General features: G+C 45.4%; 1 protein-coding gene across 1 annotated transcript in view; it reads right to left on the minus strand.

Annotated features, from left to right (window-relative positions):
* Window positions 1–15,958: 15,958 nt before the first annotated feature.
* The window catches only part of LOC144762928 (calpain-13-like), a 441,560-nt gene continuing 436,507 nt past the window's right edge, over window positions 15,959–21,011 (minus strand). Inside the window, exon 22 of the mRNA XM_078648230.1 lies at window positions 15,959–19,972. The gene's annotated coding sequence lies outside the window, so the exon portion shown is untranslated. The remainder of the gene's footprint in view (window positions 19,973–21,011) is intronic.

A 21,011-nucleotide genomic window follows, 5' to 3' on the forward strand; every position in this document is an offset into this window, starting at 1 on the left:
TGCCTGTAAGACACACCCAGTTTTGATAATAATGACACACACCTCATTCCAATTCGACGAGCCTTGCAGGCAGCAGGTTTGTGTTGCTGTCCATTTCCCTCCCAGGTCACTCTGTCTATGGGCAGGCACTGCTGCTTCTATGTTTTAAAGTGCATCATGGATGTGGCACAGGTTCAAGGGTCATGAAGGTTTTACAACGATCACTGTGGAGAAGCCTGGACATGAGGGAAGTGATTAGTGTATGTGTGCCTTGTACCCAAGTGTGCTTATGGAGTATGCACTAGAGACAAATATCTACTACTGGCATCTTTCGAGTCTAAAAAATCCTAAAGTGACAAATGTGAAGCTCTGCGCTCTCTATTGGCCGTCCCATCACTTGCAAAACCTTAGTGGGCCAAAGCCGAGGTCAGTCTGACACAACTGCTGACTCAGTAAAGTATTTACAACAAGGGGTGGTGAGGGACAGAGTCTCTGAATTAAGCAGAATACTCTCACCCAGTCAAAAGATCAGGGCTAGATCCAACACCGTTTTTTAGCTCATTGCACCATCCCAGTTTCAGAACCTGGCTGTATGCAAATTAGTCTGTTCCTGTCCCAGTGCATGATGGGAACAGGGCAAACCAAACTACAAAAGCCAATTCTTACACTGGGAAGGAAACAAGCTTCCGGGGACCGGTTTCTGGCATTACAGCCGTCTTCGGCACGGCTTGCTTGAATCCTGATGGTGCAATGAGCAAGGGACTCATGTCTGAGTATACCCTTCCACGCTTAGGGTGGACAAAATTATTTACAACAAGGGGTGGTGAGGGACAGAGTCTCTGAATTAAGCAGAATACTCTCACCCAGTCAAGAGATCAGGATTAGATCCAACAACGTTTTTTAGCTCACTGCACCATCAGGATTCAAGCAAGCCGGGCCGAAGACGCCTGAAATGGCAGAAACCGGTCCCCGGAAGCTTGTTTCCTTCCCAGTGTAAGAATTGGCTTTTGTAGTCTGGTCTGCCCTGTTCCCATGATGCACTGGGCCAGGGACAGACTAATTTGCATACAGCCGGGTTCTGAAACTGGGATTGTGCAATGAGCTAAAAAACGGTGTTGGATCTAGCCCTGATCTCTTGACTGGGTGAGAGTACTCTGCTTAATTCAGAGACTCTGTCCATCACCACCCCTTGTTGTAAATAATTTTGTCCACCCTAAGCGTGGAAGGGTATACTCAGATGTGAGTCCCTTGCTCATTGCACCATCAGGATTCAAGCAAGCCGGGCCGAAGACGCCTGAAATGGCAGAAACCGGTCCCCGGAAGCTTGTTTCCTTCCCAGTGTAAGAATTGGCTTTTGTAGTCTGGTCTGCCCTGTTCCCATGATGCACTGGGCCAGGGACAGACTAATTTGCATACAGCCGGGTTCTGAAACTGGGATGGTGCAATGAGCTAAAAAACGGTGTTGGATCTAGCCCTGATCTCTTGACTGGGTGAGAGTACTCTGCTTAATTCAGAGACTCTGTCCATCACCACCCCTTGTTGTAAATAATTTTGTCCACCCTAAGCGTGGAAGGGTATACTCAGATGTGAGTCCCTTGCTCATTGCACCATCAGGATTCAAGCAAGCCGGGCCGAAGACGCCTGAAATGGCAGAAACCGGTCCCCGGAAGCTTGTTTCCTTCCCAGTGTAAGAATTGGCTTTTGTAGTCTGGTCTGCCCTGTTCCCATGATGCACTGGGCCAGGGACAGACTAATTTGCATACAGCCGGGTTCTGAAACTGGGATGGTGCAATGAGCTAAAAAACGGTGTTGGATCTAGCCCTGATCTCTTGACTGGGTGAGAGTACTCTGCTTAATTCAGAGACTCTGTCCATCACCACCCCTTGTTGTAAATAATTTTGTCCACCCTAAGCGTGGAAGGGTATACTCAGATGTGAGTCCCTTGCTCATTGCACCATCAGGATTCAAGCAAGCCGGGCCGAAGACGCCTGAAATGGCAGAAACCGGTCCCCGGAAGCTTGTTTCCTTCCCAGTGTAAGAATTGGCTTTTGTAGTCTGGTCTGCCCTGTTCCCATGATGCACTGGGCCAGGGACAGACTAATTTGCATACAGCCGGGTTCTGAAACTGGGATGGTGCAATGAGCTAAAAAACGGTGTTGGATCTAGCCCTGATCTCTTGACTGGGTGAGAGTACTCTGCTTAATTCAGAGACTCTGTCCATCACCACCCCTTGTTGTAAATAATTTTGTCCACCCTAAGCGTGGAAGGGTATACTCAGATGTGAGTCCCTTGCTCATTGCACCATCAGGATTCAAGCAAGCCGGGCCGAAGACGCCTGAAATGGCAGAAACCGGTCCCCGGAAGCTTGTTTCCTTCCCAGTGTAAGAATTGGCTTTTGTAGTCTGGTCTGCCCTGTTCCCATGATGCACTGGGCCAGGGACAGACTAATTTGCATACAGCCGGGTTCTGAAACTGGGATGGTGCAATGAGCTAAAAAACGGTGTTGGATCTAGCCCTGATCTCTTGACTGGGTGAGAGTACTCTGCTTAATTCAGAGACTCTGTCCATCACCACCCCTTGTTGTAAATAATTTTGTCCACCCTAAGCGTGGAAGGGTATATTCAGATGTGAGTCCCTTGCTCATTGCACCATCAGGATTCAAGCAAGCCGGGCCGAAGACGCCTGAAATGGCAGAAACCGGTCCCCGGAAGCTTGTTTCCTTCCCAGTGTAAGAATTGGCTTTTGTAGTCTGGTCTGCCCTGTTCCCATGATGCACTGGGCCAGGGACAGACTAATTTGCATACAGCCGGGTTCTGAAACTGGGATGGTGCAATTAGCTAAAAAACGGTGTTGGATCTAGCCCTGATCTCTTGACTGGGTGAGAGTACTCTGCTTAATTCAGAGACTCTGTCCATCACCACCCCTTGTTGTAAATAATTTTGTCCACCCTAAGCGTGGAAGGGTATACTCAGATGTGAGTCCCTTGCTCATTGCACCATCAGGATTCAAGCAAGCGGGCCGAAGACGCCTGAAATGGCAGAAACCGGTCCCCGGAAGCTTGTTTCCTTCCCAGTGTAAGAATTGGCTTTTGTAGTCTGGTCTGCCCTGTTCCCATGATGCACTGGGCCAGGGACAGACTAATTTGCATACAGCCGGGTTCTGAAACTGGGATGGTGCAATGAGCTAAAAAACGGTGTTGGATCTAGCCCTGATCTCTTGACTGGGTGAGAGTACTCTGCTTAATTCAGAGACTCTGTCCATCACCACCCCTTGTTGTAAATAATTTTGTCCACCCTAAGCGTGGAAGGGTATACTCAGATGTGAGTCCCTTGCTCATTGCACCATCAGGATTCAAGCAAGCCGGGCCGAAGACGCCTGAAATGGCAGAAACCGGTCCCCGGAAGCTTGTTTCCTTCCCAGTGTAAGAATTGGCTTTTGTAGTCTGGTCTGCCCTGTTCCCATGATGCACTGGGCCAGGGACAGACTAATTTGCATACAGCCGGGTTCTGAAACTGGGATGGTGCAATGAGCTAAAAAACGGTGTTGGATCTAGCCCTGATCTCTTGACTGGGTGAGAGTACTCTGCTTAATTCAGAGACTCTGTCCATCACCACCCCTTGTTGTAAATAATTTTGTCCACCCTAAGCGTGGAAGGGTATACTCAGATGTGAGTCCCTTGCTCATTGCACCATCAGGATTCAAGCAAGCCGGGCCGAAGACGCCTGAAATGGCAGAAACCGGTCCCCGGAAGCTTGTTTCCTTCCCAGTGTAAGAATTGGCTTTTGTAGTCTGGTCTGCCCTGTTCCCATGATGCACTGGGCCAGGGACAGACTAATTTGCATACAGCCGGGTTCTGAAACTGGGATGGTGCAATGAGCTAAAAAACGGTGTTGGATCTAGCCCTGATCTCTTGACTGGGTGAGAGTACTCTGCTTAATTCAGAGACTCTGTCCATCACCACCCCTTGTTGTAAATAATTTTGTCCACCCTAAGCGTGGAAGGGTATACTCAGATGTGAGTCCCTTGCTCATTGCACCATCAGGATTCAAGCAAGCCGGGCCGAAGACGCCTGAAATGGCAGAAACCGGTCCCCGGAAGCTTGTTTCCTTCCCAGTGTAAGAATTGGCTTTTGTAGTCTGGTCTGCCCTGTTCCCATGATGCACTGGGCCAGGGACAGACTAATTTGCATACAGCCGGGTTCTGAAACTGGGATGGTGCAATGAGCTAAAAAACGGTGTTGGATCTAGCCCTGATCTCTTGACTGGGTGAGAGTACTCTGCTTAATTCAGAGACTCTGTCCATCACCACCCCTTGTTGTAAATAATTTTGTCCACCCTAAGCGTGGAAGGGTATACTCAGATGTGAGTCCCTTGCTCATTGCACCATCAGGATTCAAGCAAGCCGGGCCGAAGACGCCTGAAATGGCAGAAACCGGTCCCCGGAAGCTTGTTTCCTTCCCAGTGTAAGAATTGGCTTTTGTAGTCTGGTCTGCCCTGTTCCCATGATGCACTGGGCCAGGGACAGACTAATTTGCATACAGCCGGGTTCTGAAACTGGGATGGTGCAATGAGCTAAAAAACGGTGTTGGATCTAGCCCTGATCTCTTGACTGGGTGAGAGTACTCTGCTTAATTCAGAGACTCTGTCCATCACCACCCCTTGTTGTAAATAATTTTGTCCACCCTAAGCGTGGAAGGGTATACTCAGATGTGAGTCCCTTGCTCATTGCACCATCAGGATTCAAGCAAGCCGGGCCGAAGACGCCTGAAATGGCAGAAACCGGTCCCTGGAAGCTTGTTTCCTTCCCAGTGTAAGAATTGGCTTTTGTAGTCTGGTCTGCCCTGTTCCCATGATGCACTGGGCCAGGGACAGACTAATTTGCATACAGCCGGGTTCTGAAACTGGGATGGTGCAATGAGCTAAAAAACGGTGTTGGATCTAGCCCTGATCTCTTGACTGGGTGAGAGTACTCTGCTTAATTCAGAGACTCTGTCCATCACCACCCCTTGTTGTAAATAATTTTGTCCACCCTAAGCGTGGAAGGGTATACTCAGATGTGAGTCCCTTGCTCATTGCACCATCAGGATTCAAGCAAGCCGGGCCGAAGACGCCTGAAATGGCAGAAACCGGTCCCCGGAAGCTTGTTTCCTTCCCAGTGTAAGAATTGGCTTTTGTAGTCTGGTCTGCCCTGTTCCCATGATGCACTGGGCCAGGGACAGACTAATTTGCATACAGCCGGGTTCTGAAACTGGGATGGTGCAATGAGCTAAAAAACGGTGTTGGATCTAGCCCTGATCTCTTGACTGGGTGAGAGTACTCTGCTTAATTCAGAGACTCTGTCCATCACCACCCCTTGTTGTAAATAATTTTGTCCACCCTAAGCGTGGAAGGGTATACTCAGATGTGAGTCCCTTGCTCATTGCACCATCAGGATTCAAGCAAGCCGGGCCGAAGACGCCTGAAATGGCAGAAACCGGTCCCCGGAAGCTTGTTTCCTTCCCAGTGTAAGAATTGGCTTTTGTAGTCTGGTCTGCCCTGTTCCCATGATGCACTGGGCCAGGGACAGACTAATTTGCATACAGCCGGGTTCTGAAACTGGGATGGTGCAATGAGCTAAAAAACGGTGTTGGATCTAGCCCTGATCTCTTGACTGGGTGAGAGTACTCTGCTTAATTCAGAGACTCTGTCCATCACCACCCCTTGTTGTAAATAATTTTGTCCACCCTAAGCGTGGAAGGGTATACTCAGATGTGAGTCCCTTGCTCATTGCACCATCAGGATTCAAGCAAGCCGGGCCGAAGACGCCTGAAATGGCAGAAACCGGTCCCCGGAAGCTTGTTTCCTTCCCAGTGTAAGAATTGGCTTTTGTAGTCTGGTCTGCCCTGTTCCCATGATGCACTGGGCCAGGGACAGACTAATTTGCATACAGCCGGGTTCTGAAACTGGGATGGTGCAATGAGCTAAAAAACGGTGTTGGATCTAGCCCTGATCTCTTGACTGGGTGAGAGTACTCTGCTTAATTCAGAGACTCTGTCCATCACCACCCCTTGTTGTAAATAATTTTGTCCACCCTAAGTGTGGAAGGGTATACTCAGATGTGAGTCCCTTGCTCATTGCACCATCAGGATTCAAGCAAGCCGGGCCGAAGAAGCCTGAAATGGCAGAAACCGGTCCCCGGAAGCTTGTTTCCTTCCCAGTGTAAGAATTGGCTTTTGTAGTCTGGTCTGCCCTGTTCCCATGATGCACTGGGCCAGGGACAGACTAATTTGCATACAGCCGGGTTCTGAAACTGGGATGGTGCAATGAGCTAAAAAACGGTGTTGGATCTAGCCCTGATCTCTTGACTGGGTGAGAGTACTCAGCTTAATTCAGAGACTCTGTCCATCACCACCCCTTGTTGTAAATAATTTTGTCCACCCTAAGCGTGGAAGGGTATACTCAGATGTGAGTCCCTTGCTCATTGCACCATCAGGATTCAAGCAAGCCGGGCCGAAGACGCCTGAAATGGCAGAAACCGGTCCCCGGAAGCTTGTTTCCTTCCCAGTGTAAGAATTGGCTTTTGTAGTCTGGTCTGCCCTGTTCCCATGATGCACTGGGCCAGGGACAGACTAATTTGCATACAGCCGGGTTCTGAAACTGGGATGGTGCAATGAGCTAAAAAACGGTGTTGGATCTAGCCCTGATCTCTTGACTGGGTGAGAGTACTCTGCTTAATTCAGAGACTCTGTCCATCACCACCCCTTGTTGTAAATAATTTTGTCCACCCTAAGCGTGGAAGGGTATACTCAGATGTGAGTCCCTTGCTCATTGCACCATCAGGATTCAAGCAAGCCGGGCCGAAGACGCCTGAAATGGCAGAAACCGATCCCCGGAAGCTTGTTTCCTTCCCAGTGTAAGAATTGGCTTTTGTAGTCTGGTCTGCCCTGTTCCCATGATGCACTGGGCCAGGGACAGACTAATTTGCATACAGCCGGGTTCTGAAACTGGGATGGTGCAATGAGCTAAAAAACGGTGTTGGATCTAGCCCTGATCTCTTGACTGGGTGAGAGTACTCTGCTTAATTCAGAGACTCTGTCCATCACCACCCCTTGTATTAAATAATTTTGTCCACCCTAAGCGTGGAAGGGTATACTCAGATGTGAGTCCCTTGCTCATTGCACCATCAGGATTCAAGCAAGCCGGGCCGAAGACGCCTGAAATGGCAGAAACCGGTCCCCGGAAGCTTGTTTCCTTCCCAGTGTAAGAATTGGCTTTTGTAGTCTGGTCTGCCCTGTTCCCATGATGCACTGGGCCAGGGACAGACTAATTTGCATACAGCCGGGTTCTGAAACTGGGATGGTGCAATGAGCTAAAAAACGGTGTTGGATCTAGCCCTGATCTCTTGACTGGGTGAGAGTACTCTGCTTAATTCAGAGACTCTGTCCATCACCACCCCTTGTTGTAAATAATTTTGTCCACCCTAAGCGTGGAAGGGTATACTCAGATGTGAGTCCCTTGCTCATTGCACCATCAGGATTCAAGCAAGCCGGGCCGAAGACGCCTGAAATGGCAGAAACCGGTCCCCGGAACCTTGTTTCCTTCCCAGTGTAAGAATTGGCTTTTGTAGTCTGGTCTGCCCTGTTCCCATGATGCACTGGGCCAGGGACAGACTAATTTGCATACAGCCGGGTTCTGAAACTGGGATGGTGCAATGAGCTAAAAAACGGTGTTGGATCTAGCCCTGATCTCTTGACTGGGTGAGAGTACTCTGCTTAATTCAGAGACTCTGTCCATCACCACCCCTTGTTGTAAATAATTTTGTCCACCCTAAGCGTGGAAGGGTATACTCAGATGTGAGTCCCTTGCTCATTGCACCATCAGGATTCAAGCAAGCCGGGCCGAAGATGCCTGAAATGGCAGAAACCGGTCCCCGGAAGCTTGTTTCCTTCCCAGTGTAAGAATTGGCTTTTGTAGTCTGGTCTGCCCTGTTCCCATGATGCACTGGGCCAGGGACAGACTAATTTGCATACAGCCGGGTTCTGAAACTGGGATGGTGCAATGAGCTAAAAAACGGTGTTGGATCTAGCCCTGATCTCTTGACTGGGTAAGAGTACTCTGCTTAATTCAGAGACTCTGTCCATCACCACCCCTTGTTGTAAATAATTTTGTCCACCCTAAGCGTGGAAGGGTATACTCAGATGTGAGTCCCTTGCTCATTGCACCATCAGGATTCAAGCAAGCCGGGCCGAAGACGCCTGAAATGGCAGAAACTGGTCCCCGGAAGCTTGTTTCCTTCCCAGTGTAAGAATTGGCTTTTGTAGTCTGGTCTGCCCTGTTCCCATGATGCACTGGGCCAGGGACAGACTAATTTGCATACAGCCGGGTTCTGAAACTGGGATGGTGCAATGAGCTAAAAAACGGTGTTGGATCTAGCCCTGATCTCTTGACTGGGTGAGAGTACTCTGCTTAATTCAGAGACTCTGTCCATCACCACCCCTTGTTGTAAATAATTTTGTCCACCCTAAGCGTGGAAGGGTATACTCAGATGTGAGTCCCTTGCTCATTGCACCATCAGGATTCAAGCAAGCCGGGCCGAAGACGCCTGAAATGGCAGAAACCGGTCCCCGGAAGCTTGTTTCCTTCCCAGTGTAAGAATTGGCTTTTGTAGTCTGGTCTGCCCTGTTCCCATGATGCACTGGGCCAGGGACAGACTAATTTGCATACAGCCGGGTTCTGAAACTGGGATGGTGCAATGAGCTAAAAAACGGTGTTGGATCTAGCCCTGATCTCTTGACTGGGTGAGAGTACTCTGCTTAATTCAGAGACTCTGTCCATCACCACCCCTTGTTGTAAATAATTTTGTCCACCCTAAGCGTGGAAGGGTATACTCAGATGTGAGTCCCTTGCTCATTGCACCATCAGGATTCAAGCAAGCCGGGCCGAAGACGCCTGAAATGGCAGAAACCGGTCCCCGGAAGCTTGTTTCCTTCCCAGTGTAAGAATTGGCTTTTGTAGTCTGGTCTGCCCTGTTCCCATGATGCACGGGGCCAGGGACAGACTAATTTGCATACCGCCGGGTTCTGAAACTGGGATGGTGCAATGAGCTAAAAAACGGTGTTGGATCTAGCCCTGATCTCTTGACTGGGTGAGAGTACTCTGCTTAATTCAGAGACTCTGTCCATCACCACCCCTTGTTGTAAATAATTTTGTCCACCCTAAGCGTGGAAGGGTATACTCAGATGTGAGTCCCTTGCTCATTGCACCATCAGGATTCAAGCAAGCCGGGCCGAAGACGCCTGAAATGGCAGAAACCGGTCCCCGGAAGCTTGTTTCCTTCCCAGTGTAAGAATTGGCTTTTGTAGTCTGGTCTGCCCTGTTCCCATGATGCACTGGGCCAGGGACAGACTAATTTGCATACAGCCGGGTTCTGAAACTGGGATGGTGCAATGAGCTAAAAAACGGTGTTGGATCTAGCCCTGATCTCTTGACTGGGTGAGAGTACTCTGCTTAATTCAGAGACTCTGTCCATCACCACCCCTTGTTGTAAATGACTCAGTAAAGTAGGCATACCAGGAACCTAATTTCATGCTAAAGATCTGGGATATGTTCCTCGGCTGCCTTCTAATTGGTGAGTGCTATGAACAGGCTCTTAACAATCCCATAATGCCCAATGTTTCAAATAAGGCAAACTTGATATACGCAACATATTTGGTGAATGTTTTTGGGCCAGATTTCGTAACAAACTACTCCAGTGCAAGGCATTCTAATTGCTTATCAGGGCTTGGGGAGAGAGCTGCTCCGTCTTTTTTAGTTTGAGCGTAAGCATACGACCTCTTGTGTAATTTAGTATACTTCTCTTGTGGGCTTAAAGCTATCCCCCTACATTTGATTTGTTTGTTTTAGTGTCCTTTAAAAATCCTTGCTTGCTACCTGTCAGTCCTGCCTCTTTATCCCTCTTTTTCTCTTGCAGTCCTCCCACTCAGCAGGGACTAACTACTGTATCATTACACTTTGTCATGTTTATGTATTCTTTGGGGGACTTTTGTCCCCTTGATTTCCTGCTTGTGTTCGGGGAAGCTTCCCTTTTCATTTGCAGAGCATTCTTGCTAAGAGCTTAGCTTCACTGCAACACGGTTTCTCTAAACTGGGCTGTAAACCATGCTGATGTCTCAGTTACACTTACAAAGTCCTTACTCACGACTGCTATTCTTGGTTCTGCTCTGTGTCGCCGGCCCCACCCTCCAAACCCTCCTGGCCTCAGTTGCTTCCTGCAGTTTGCCTTCTATGCTGCATGTCTCCTCACCCTCTGCCAAATTTTTATTTTTTACTTTCCATCCTTGTTTAAGAAAGCTGCTGAGCTGGTTGCTCCCTCCTGCCCCCCCCCCCCCACGTCAGAGCCATGGCATCCCAGGAATGCCAACCCCTGCTTTGTGTGAGCCACGGTGACACGAGGGGCTGTTTGCCACTGCGCTCGGTAATAAGAACAAAGGTGGCGGATGTAAATCTGACTTTTCCAGTTGGGGAAAAAATAACTCTCACCAAAGCGGCGGAGCTTGCACACTCTGCCTGTTTATTTGTTCTGGGTTTTTTTTAACCCACAAGTGTGTAGTTAGCAGCATGGGGGATAGGGTTACCAACTGGCATGGGTGCAAATTCAGGATGGTCAGTGTAAAAATTCAGGACAAAGGGTCAGAATTCAGGACAAAAATTCAGGAGAGGTCAAAATTCAGGGCAAAAATTTGGGACAAAAACATACGTTTTACAGACATATCAGAGGAGGTGGCACAATAATATATAAGTAAGTAAATAGACAACCAAAATAAATACAAGTCAAAATAAGTTTATATAAGGTTGAGCCAATCGTGCACTTCAGAGTTTTTCAGTATGCGCGCAACTTTGCAAAGTGACATTGGGCCCTTTCTGCAATCAAGATTTGTGCTAGTAACAATAAACATTAATAAATAGTATTTTTTTTAATTTTATGTTGAAATTTGTCTTTTAAATGTACAGTGAAAACGGTGTTAGTTATTTTATTTTTATTTTCTCCAGCATGGCGCCAAGAAAAAAGCAGAATGCTTTGCCCTAGTCCCATGCAGGAGAAGGCACACCACATGGGGTCACTACATTTGGGCCCATTGTCATTCTAAAGTGCTAATCAGCTGCAGTCTCAAAATGACAATGGGCCACTCCACAGTCTGTCGGGAGGGGCCGCTGCAGGCAGCCTCTTCAGTTTAAAAGATAAGTGCGGGAGGCCCCCAGTAAAAACTTTTAAACTCACGGGGCCTCTCGCATGGGAATCAGCATTCCTTACTGAGATTTCCCATTTTGATTTTAGTATGATGTCTGTAAGGCGTCCGTAATTTGGCATCCCCAAATTACGGACTCCTTGTGGACATCATACTAAAATGACGGACGGTCCGTGAAATTTACGGACGGTTATCACCCTAATGGGGAGGGAGGGCAGGGTATGGTAACATTTTGGACTTGTTAGACTTCTGCCCAGTATTAATTCAGTTAAAATAAATCCTTGTTTCTAACACAACAACGAGAAAAGGAGAAGTTCGATTATATTTGAGCACTGATCCGCTGCGCCCCCTGCGGTGACAAACCCTGTAGCTGATGCAAGTTATTATCGCTTCCGGGCCAAAGTTGGCGCGCATGCGCGTGAATAAGCACTCAAGCCACCCGACATCCATCGCACCAGCCAAGAAGTACCCAGAACCAAGAATGCTCACAAGGAGCTTTATGACAGACAGGGAGGAACTGTTCACACGTGGTGTGTTTTTTAGTTTATCTCCCAAATTATCTACCCCTACCATCCATATTAGGGTGTCGTTGGGGGGATGCAGGGACATATAAATCTTCCCCTGTCTGACGTAAAGCTGCCCTTCTAGCTTGCCACTCTTCGAATACGCGCAATAGAAGTAGGCTGCATTGTGTCATTTATTCACATGTGTGTAGACTAGCTTCAGCTGAGCAGCACCTGACGTGGTGATTCAATCATAGGAAGTGCTAAAGCAAGGGGTCTGAGAGGCAGCGAGATGCAAGCAGGGCAAACAGTGGGGCTTATTTACAAGGCCCTTGCGCCACTTTTGCATCACTTTTTCCGTGTTAAAAATGATGCAATATTGGCGCAAGGCCCTTGCAGTTCTGCCCCAGTGTGCTTTCTGACTGTTGTCATGCAAGAGGCCGTTCATTCACAATAGACTGTGGTAGCGTGTTGCAGTTTTATGTAGCGTAAAGTCGACCCGATGGTATTGGATCGCTTTACATGAGAGCCAACCACATTGCACAAGGACACTAGTGGGTGCATGTCTCTGTCAGCGTGCCCCCTCCCTGGGCGAGCAGGGGTCCCCTTAAATCAATAGTAGTGCTGGGGTCTTCTCTTAACCAAGCCTGGATCGGTTCTCGGACCCATCTGCAGCCCTGCACTGGACTGATGAGGGAATAAAGTCTTACACCGTCTCTGAGCCTCTGCACTTCAAAATCCGCACAAAAACAGTAAATATTGAGCTTGTCCTCTCCACAGGCAGCGACTCTTTGCATTGGCTCTCCGTGTACCACATCTCGATAGCTGCCTGCAAATACTGCATTTTGTATCACAAAATGTGATAAATGTTGCATTAACTGAATTTAACATTTTCTTAATCACCAGTGATCCCCAACGTGAAGGCTTCCGGTGCAGATTGTAGAGTCCTAGGCGCCGGTGCTTGAGCTGAACGTAACGGGAAGCGGTGTGGCGCAGCGGCCAGGGCAACTGACACCGGACGCTGGGGCTCACGGTTTGATCCCTGGCACTGGTGGCAGGTCAGCCCAGCACTGTGTGACTCTGCGCAATAACTCACTTAATCTTCCCGACAGCCCCTAGCGCTGGGATACCTCCGGGTAGCTGTGCGCTTTACAAGTACTGGATTAGGTATAGACAAGGCTTGTTTTTTTGTCTTGTTTCTGATGTTTTGTTCTAATATGGCAGTGCAGGGAGAAGTCTTTGAAGGTGAGCTTGTCCTGAGTGTCTGTTCCAAGCTTCCCTGCTCTGTCTGAAGACTCCTGAGGAGATGAATATATTAAATGGTTATTGTCAACGCTTCAGTGAAGGGGAAGACGTCTCTTGTAAGTGAATTTCCTGGGCTGTCAAGCTCTCTGTTTCGGTCTGATCAAAGTGTGTAAACATGTGACCCGTGGTAGCGACGCTGCTGCTCCTGTAATTGCTAGGGCCTGGGACGACTTTTGTGCACAGTTTTTCTGCTCAGTGATGGGCTTGAAGTGAGGTAGAGACCTGTAAGCCTGTGGCTATTGATGGAGCAAGGACTCATAGAGAAGAGACTTGCTTGGAAGCAATCCTCTCGTTTAACTTTTTAACATGGTATTAATTATGTATTGTATAAAACTAATACGCACCACACCAACTTAAGAAGCTAGAGAAGCTTGCCTATGTGTTTACTAATTTAAATAACTTGAGCAAAGTTCTAGAATGCTTGCTAACGGGAAATCTTTATTGCGCATGTGTCAACTGCATCTACGCAATATGACGAGCTGTCGCTTGGAGGGAAATTCTTGCGCATGAGCAGAAAAGACCAATATTGCGGATTGAAAGCTCACATGCAATGGCATCTGCTTGCTTAAACTAAATGAAGCTGTTTTACTAAATCCTAATGCGGGGAAAGCATTAGTAGGTAAATGGGATAAGAGCAGAGATGAGTCGTATCACATGGTTTACGCACATGACAAGTAGAAGCCAGTCCAGAAGGGTGACGCGAAGTTCAAGAGGAGTGCAAGGCCACATCCTGCCTCAAGCCTGGGAAACGGGCAATACAAGACCCGAATGAATGAAAATCACATATTGAAATTAACATTTGTATCGGATGTAATGTGAATGCGGGTGAGAATAAAGTTTTTGAATAAAAATTAAGGGGTGGGATCTGTGCACAATAGAATTATAGACTAAGATGACATATAAGCATTGTGCAATGATCTTCCCCCCTTGGCTGTCCAATCAGTTAGTAGTTTTACGATATTGAAACATTAATGGGTGGTACATGAGAAAAGAAAAGGTATAATTGAGGTCGTTTTTAGTTAGTTAGCGCAAATTGCTGAATGCTGCAGAGGGGAGATGCTGTCGGAGATGCTGATGAAGACACAAATGCAGAACTTAATATCCTAATTGTTTGATTTAGAAAGAAGATCAGGGAAGAATCTCAAGGAGGAAGAGAGTGTCAGAGAGGGGTGCAACGCGACCGTCGGTGTTAGAGAGGTCATCTATCCTGTCCTGAATCCTGTCCTGAAGTCTTTGTCTCCTGATTTATCCCGGGGAACCCATACCAGCCATTTGGCCAAGGGGTTGGTCTTCACACCATCCTAGGTAATTATAACTTCATGAATGTGTAGGTGCTCTTTTCTCTCTGTCCTCTCCTTTCTGAGCATAAGTCATTGCAAGTTTGAAGTATATGATTTGAAAAATGTAATTTTCTCTCCTATGAGTGACAGTGGCTGTGATGTACTTTGGAGTGGTTCACATGCAAATAGTTTAGATAAAGATTTTAAACTTTTTCAAGTATGTGGTGAAGTATAAATGATAAATTAGGTTAGAAAACTTCACCATCAACTAGTTCAACTAATTGTCCACTGACCACAGGAAAGAACTTTTTGATCAGTGAAAGGTTGATTAGAAACAAGAGATAATCAATCTTGAAGAAATGAAAACTAATAAAATGTAACTCTGGCGGATTACCCAGACATTGGCAGTGTGTTTATGGGCCCAGGTGAGTATATGGTATTGGAGTATCTGTTGCTGGTACGCCGCTGGATCACTATCTGTGGGTGACTACTGCATACAGGGCTGCCCCCTTTCAAAGCTCGTTGGGTGGCATAGTGAACGGAACTTTGCTGCTTACTTATAGGGTTAAGTTAAGATCACAAGACCCAATCCCAGCAGAGCATTCTCAGCCTTCCATCCTCTGGAGATCGGTAAACTGAGAAGATTGGTTGGGTAACAGTGGTACGTGTTATTTACAGCTCTAAGAAAAACTTCAGCCACCTCCTGCACCCTCATTCTTGTCCCAAAGGGATTGGGATGCTTTACATGAGCACCATTTAAATTACAGACACTTCAATTTTTTTAATTCTTTCTATCACATACAGGGGATTAAGTGATCTGCCCAGAGACTCAAACCCCGTTCCCCAGTACCAAGGTCAGCTGATCTGCCTTAGTCATGCATTAGTTGTCTTAACCCATAGCATCCTGCCTCCATTGTTTCCCCCTCTCGCTTTTAAACCACCACCCCCTCCTCCCGCTCTCTGTTGATCTACCCACCTCCCTGTACTAGAAAATCTCTAAATGCACTGTTTATTTCAATGAAACGTCCCACTACCTATTAGTTAAAGTGTAAAGAGGACAGTGTTTTCTGTTTGATCTAATTGTATGTGAATATGACCCAAATATTTGCATTTCATTCCCATGTTAGATGGTTTGCAGCCAATTCACGAATTTATGTTAGGGTATGTAAAGAGTTCTAGGTGGGTACCTTGTGAATCAGCCGCAAGTTGACCTGGGATAACTATTTGAGAAAAAGGGGAAATATCGCTATAGGAAATTAAGATTTTGCAATGCGGTCGACAAGTGTTGACTAAGCCTCCATGATTTTGCTACTCACTAGTAGTATTGTAGAGGGCAAAACACTCTTGATCCGCACAGCTGGATACAGCACTGAAGGAGCAGGCCTAGGACTCTATTCTTACTCTCTATTGTCGAAACAGGTATGCGTTTCACTCTATACCATGAATTCTATAACTCAACAGAGGGCTTTTTCGGTCTCCCCCATAACATGACATCCAGCACTCAGTATTTTTTCAGCAGGAAACCAGCCAGGCTATACTCTTTATAAACGGGGATCACATGGAAATGTCTATATCTAGAAACAAGCTGCCGACATTCTATTTAAATATTGGTACAGCAAGTAAAAAAGCGGGTTGCTGCACCTGAAAGAAAACATTTTCATAAGAGATTAAAATATGACAAATATAATTTTATTTTACAAACAGTTTGATGTCTCTAAAAATACTTCACAAAATCAAGTACCAAATGGTCTCAAATAAACAACTTGTACAATAGTTTTTTTTTTACATATAAAGTACATATTTATCAAATGAAAATAAAAACCACGATTTAGCGCCTTCACTTGAGACTCAGGACTGCAATAGCGATAAAAACATTTCTTGTCTCCGCTACCAACATTGTCCCTTAAACAACTACTTTTGTCCCCTAATTCACACAAAATTGAGATAACTGTAAACACAGACTCAGTTCGTTCTGCTTTCAACTCCGTAATCTTTTAGGGATAGTAACAAATAGAAATGTATTCGAAAAACATTATTGAAATAAATGGCATCATTCATAACATACTGTCAGTGCAGAAGACGTTTTCCTATGGCGAAAATAAAAATTATTTCATGCATTTTCTGCCTATGACAATATAGTGCTTTCTACAAGACTAAATGGTATGCTGGGTCAGTTTGACTGATTTTTCTGGTCAGGTTCTCTTATTACATTCTAAGAACGTAGACACCAAATTGTCTTACGGATTCCAAAACTGCATAAGAGGTAAGGGTGAAAAGTGGTGTATCTTAGTATCTAGTGTGTCCTCCCCTCCCAACAATGAAATTTATGACCACTAGCCATGTGCAGATTTTTATTTCTACTGGCAAAACATTTAGTTAAAAAACACACTTTCCCTAATGGCTTTGACATCTTTTTAGACCAGTATACAAGGGCATCTATTTTCTAATTCAAAATAAAGGTAAAATATAACCAGCAAAATTTGTTTCCAGAAAATAATTATACTTTTTGTCCCAAGTGGACTGTTTATCCACCAATATCTTTCTGAATGATAAATACATGTTTTGGTATGTTTAGTAAGCAAGATCAGCTTTTTTTTTTAAAGTAATGAATGTTATTTAGGAGTTTTGAAAAACTATTGTATTCTTGAATTTTGTCATTCCCTGGTGATTAAAAATTGTAAGTATTCCATCTGAAAGAAGGTAAGTAGAACCCTATTTCTGATAAAGAAATAGTGTTCTCAATCAGTAAAAGTAACATTGGTAGAAACTTACAAAACAGGAAATTCAAATGTCATATAAAGAAAGAACCAAACTCTATGGAACAAGCTCTCACTGAGCCTCACTTTTCCTCTCTCACCAACCCACCACTTACTCAAGCTTGCAGGCCAAAATCCTCACTTCTACGTACTCTTTCTTACTCGTTGCCCTTCCAAATCTGAGAAAAGCAATGTCTTCACTCTCTGTTTTAAATTAAGCTATATACTAAGAATGCAATATGAAATGGCACTCAATTACTTTTCTTTTCATGCTCCATAGTGTGGTCCTTCTGTTGTCCCTTGAAACTAGGTTTGTAGTATGAAATACCCCAACTAAACTAGATTAACAAAATGACACATATCAAGCTGACAAGGAATTTAGGGCCAGATATACAACCATTCACTTTTGCGAGTCGCAAATTTCATCAAATTGCGAGTCGTAATTTGCAACTTGCAAAAGTGAATGTACAACAGTGTGTCAGACACTGCGATTCCCAATGGGGTCACAAATTGCATGCTTCAGGCAATTGCAAATTGTGACCCCATTGGGAATGGCTAGCACTCCCAGGGATGGTGGCCTGCTGGGGTCAGCAGACCACCATGTCTGTGACAGCTTTTTAAATACAGCAGTTTTTCTTAAAATGCAGCCCGTTTTCCTTAACCCCTTCCATGCTCATGACGGAACGGTTCCGTCATGAGCGTCGGTTGAGCTGTGCTCATGACGGAACCGTTCCGTCATGGTTCCATAAGCCCAATGGAACGTTCAGCACAGCGCAGGAATCTGCGCCGCGCTGAAGCGGTTAAAGGAAAACCAGATGCAGTTAAAAAAGAAATATGAAACTTTTCAATTTAATTTTTTATGGGCAGGGAGTGGTCCCTGGGACCACTGCCTGTACTTAATAAATATTGTCTCACACACTCACCAAGGAGAAGGGGTCCAGGTGACCCCTTTCTGTTTGCGAGTGGTTTGAAGACTGCTTGAAGTAGGTGGTAAACTGTGAGTGTTTTGAAACTGCAAATGCGGTCACAACACAATCATATATTGCTGTTAGACTTGCTATTAGGAAGGGACGCCCTTTTCACGCCCCTTCTGACGTCCGAGTCTAGGTTACCGATTCGCAAAATATGGCTTGTGCATGGGGAAGACCAATTTAGCAGTCGTAAACGTGCAGAATTCCCGTTTGCGACCATTTAAAATAGTTGTACATCTGCCCCACAGTCTTATTATCTTCTTTTGGATGCTTCATTACAAAAACCAGATTGTGAACACTCATGTCTAAAAAAAAAAAAAATTGACATTCATATGCGAAAAGAGTGACAATTTGAAAAGTTGGCCTGACATTAGCATAGATGATAAAGCAATTACTGTGGCAAAGGTTTTTTTCTCAAAGTCTCAAATACAAATATTCTATTGTATGCAAAATCTGAAGAAATGATAGCAAACAAGTGAGTGTTATACAATACACATTGAGATTTTAAAAATATTTCTGATTCTATGTAGGATCATATTCTGGATTAGAGATGAATAAAGGGTAAAGTGTACACCTGCATTAAAAAAACATCTTGGAGTCCCTGCTGTATACTGACTTGCACCATAGAAGAGGTAAACACTGTTCTATGTGCCAGTTTAAAATGCAGTAGAACATGGAAAATACAGCCCTTAAATCCTCCCAGACAGTGACACTTAGAGGACCTTGGTGTTGACCGGAGGGGTTGGGTCTGAGGTGTCACCTACAATACTTGCATTTCAATACGTACTTCCTTCTGCAGTCAAAAAAAACTTCACATTAGCCTTTTGGCACCCCAGATATCTCAGGACCCGGGCAGGGAAGAAAGGAAATTTCAGAAACAGATCAAGAGGTGCTTGAATTTCTCCAAAGACTGAAGGTAATTTGAGACCGGGCACAATTCACTTTGTGTTTCCCACTCACGATCCACCCTTGGTTGGACATAATGTTTGACTTTGCCCTGAATAGATGCCAGCGGTTGGCACTTTGATCTTTTAGGCACTATTTGTTACTGAATATTTTAGAAATTCATAACTTCGGTTCTACTGATTGGAGGTTTGATGTTCCTTTTCAAATTATTTATTGGATTTTTCGCTTCCTTTCTAATTTGATCTGGGATTTTCCTTGTGTGGTGTTCTCCCTTTCTTCCTGTTTGAATGCTGCATACATATCTACACATTGCCTCTAAGTTAAGTCTTGCTGACTTTGTGCCAAGCTACCAGAAAGCTAAGCACAGCTGATTTTGTTACTTTTGTGGTTCACCCTGACAAGGATGTGGATGTTGCCTGAGAAGGGTTTTCACCCTCCTCAATCAAAACCCCAATTTCCTACAGTCAACCTTTGATAATCTGCCACATCTCTAGTGAGAATTTAAGTAGACTACAAAGTTTCAACATCCTTCCCCCTCATTAATGTGAATTAATGTGAAGCAGACTACAGTACTGCACTTAGTTTTTCAATGGAAAGTGTGCTTGTTAAAAGTTGCCTTTATTTTTCCCTTACTATTTATTCTTTTGTCCCAAATCCACATTCAGTGGCCTCTCTTCTCATAGAGCGGTATATTTTCTGTGACATCAGGAGTATCAAGGCAATAAAGCGAAATGCACTCACAGTTTGCCTTCTGGCTTTTAGAATTCACCCTCAATTTGACACAGATTGAAGAGTACTGTATGGAACTGGTTAACCGTGCATCACCACAAACAGCACATAAAAATACAGATCATTAGTGACTGAAATGTGTGCAATTGCTGCTTCCTTCGTCTGTAAAAAGTATGTTCCTTGGTAAATGTATGGCACAGTCCAGTGGAGAAGTCCCTTTACATCTAAGGAGAGCTACTGCCCCACTGCTTTGCAGATCTTATGTAGAGGAACCATGTTTTTGCAAGATATGAAGATCTTCAGAAAATGTGCTGTTCACCTGTGGGAGAGATGATAAAAGAAAGAGTGAGAGTAAATATAGCAAATGTCAGGGTGATTAAAACCCTTTTAGGTTCTATTGGAATATGCTTATATATTTATTACAATTTGCCAGACCTTAGACTCAGATATGAACAGACACCAGCATCCTTTGCACAAGGAATGCGAAACAGCATGGTACTGAGAGACATATTATTAACTTCAATTGACACATTCCTTGACTAGCTCGTTAAAAAAACAGATTTGAGCCTTGTTTAAGGCCCTACAAGAGATGTTTAAGGCACTACAAGGAAGCACAGAAATACCGCACCCTTTTTGCAGAAAGAATAAAAACTCAGAGGGCATTATCTATTCCTTTTCCATGGTTAGCTAAAGCGTAAATTGTTAAAACATTGTTAAAATGTCCATTCTTTTAATTCTTTTTATAGTTCTATTAATAGCTGAGAGCATGCTTAGGATGGTAGTTCAAGGAATGTGTCTGTCCACTTTCAGATGCATTTCCAAATTGCCCTGTCAAGTGTAGCAATGCAACCCACATGTGTCTAGGCAGCATCCTTGCGTACATGGTCATCCGCAGAGACAGAGCAGTGCTCATATACTGCACAGGACAAATGATGCCACAATGATGTTACAACCTGGACATTTTGGCATGTTGTGAATGTAAATGTAAATGTACAGGAATTTATATAGCGCAAATCACCGAGCGGTTTCTAAGCGCTTGCTTAGGGAACCCGTCCTGGTATTCCCCTGTGAGATAACCCCGGCAGGGTATCCGCAAGGTGAAAGCCAGGCATCCCGCCGCGAGGGGCCGTTGTGGAGAGTAAGCAAGCTATTGCCCAGAGTCGCAGAGTGTGAACCCGTGAATCGAGTAGGCACCGGAGCGACAATTGTCGAGTCCATGGACATTTTAGGACTCAAGACCCCGCCGAGCCGGGAATTGAACCCTCTTCCGGGGCTGACCTCTGCTTCCAGGTCTGCCTCCTCTAACCAGTGAGCCACACTTCTCCACAAGATGTTGATCCAGACAAGTTTACAACATG

This window comes from Lissotriton helveticus, chromosome 6 (genome assembly GCF_964261635.1).
Source record: "Lissotriton helveticus chromosome 6, aLisHel1.1, whole genome shotgun sequence".
NCBI lineage: Eukaryota > Metazoa > Chordata > Amphibia > Caudata > Salamandridae > Lissotriton > Lissotriton helveticus.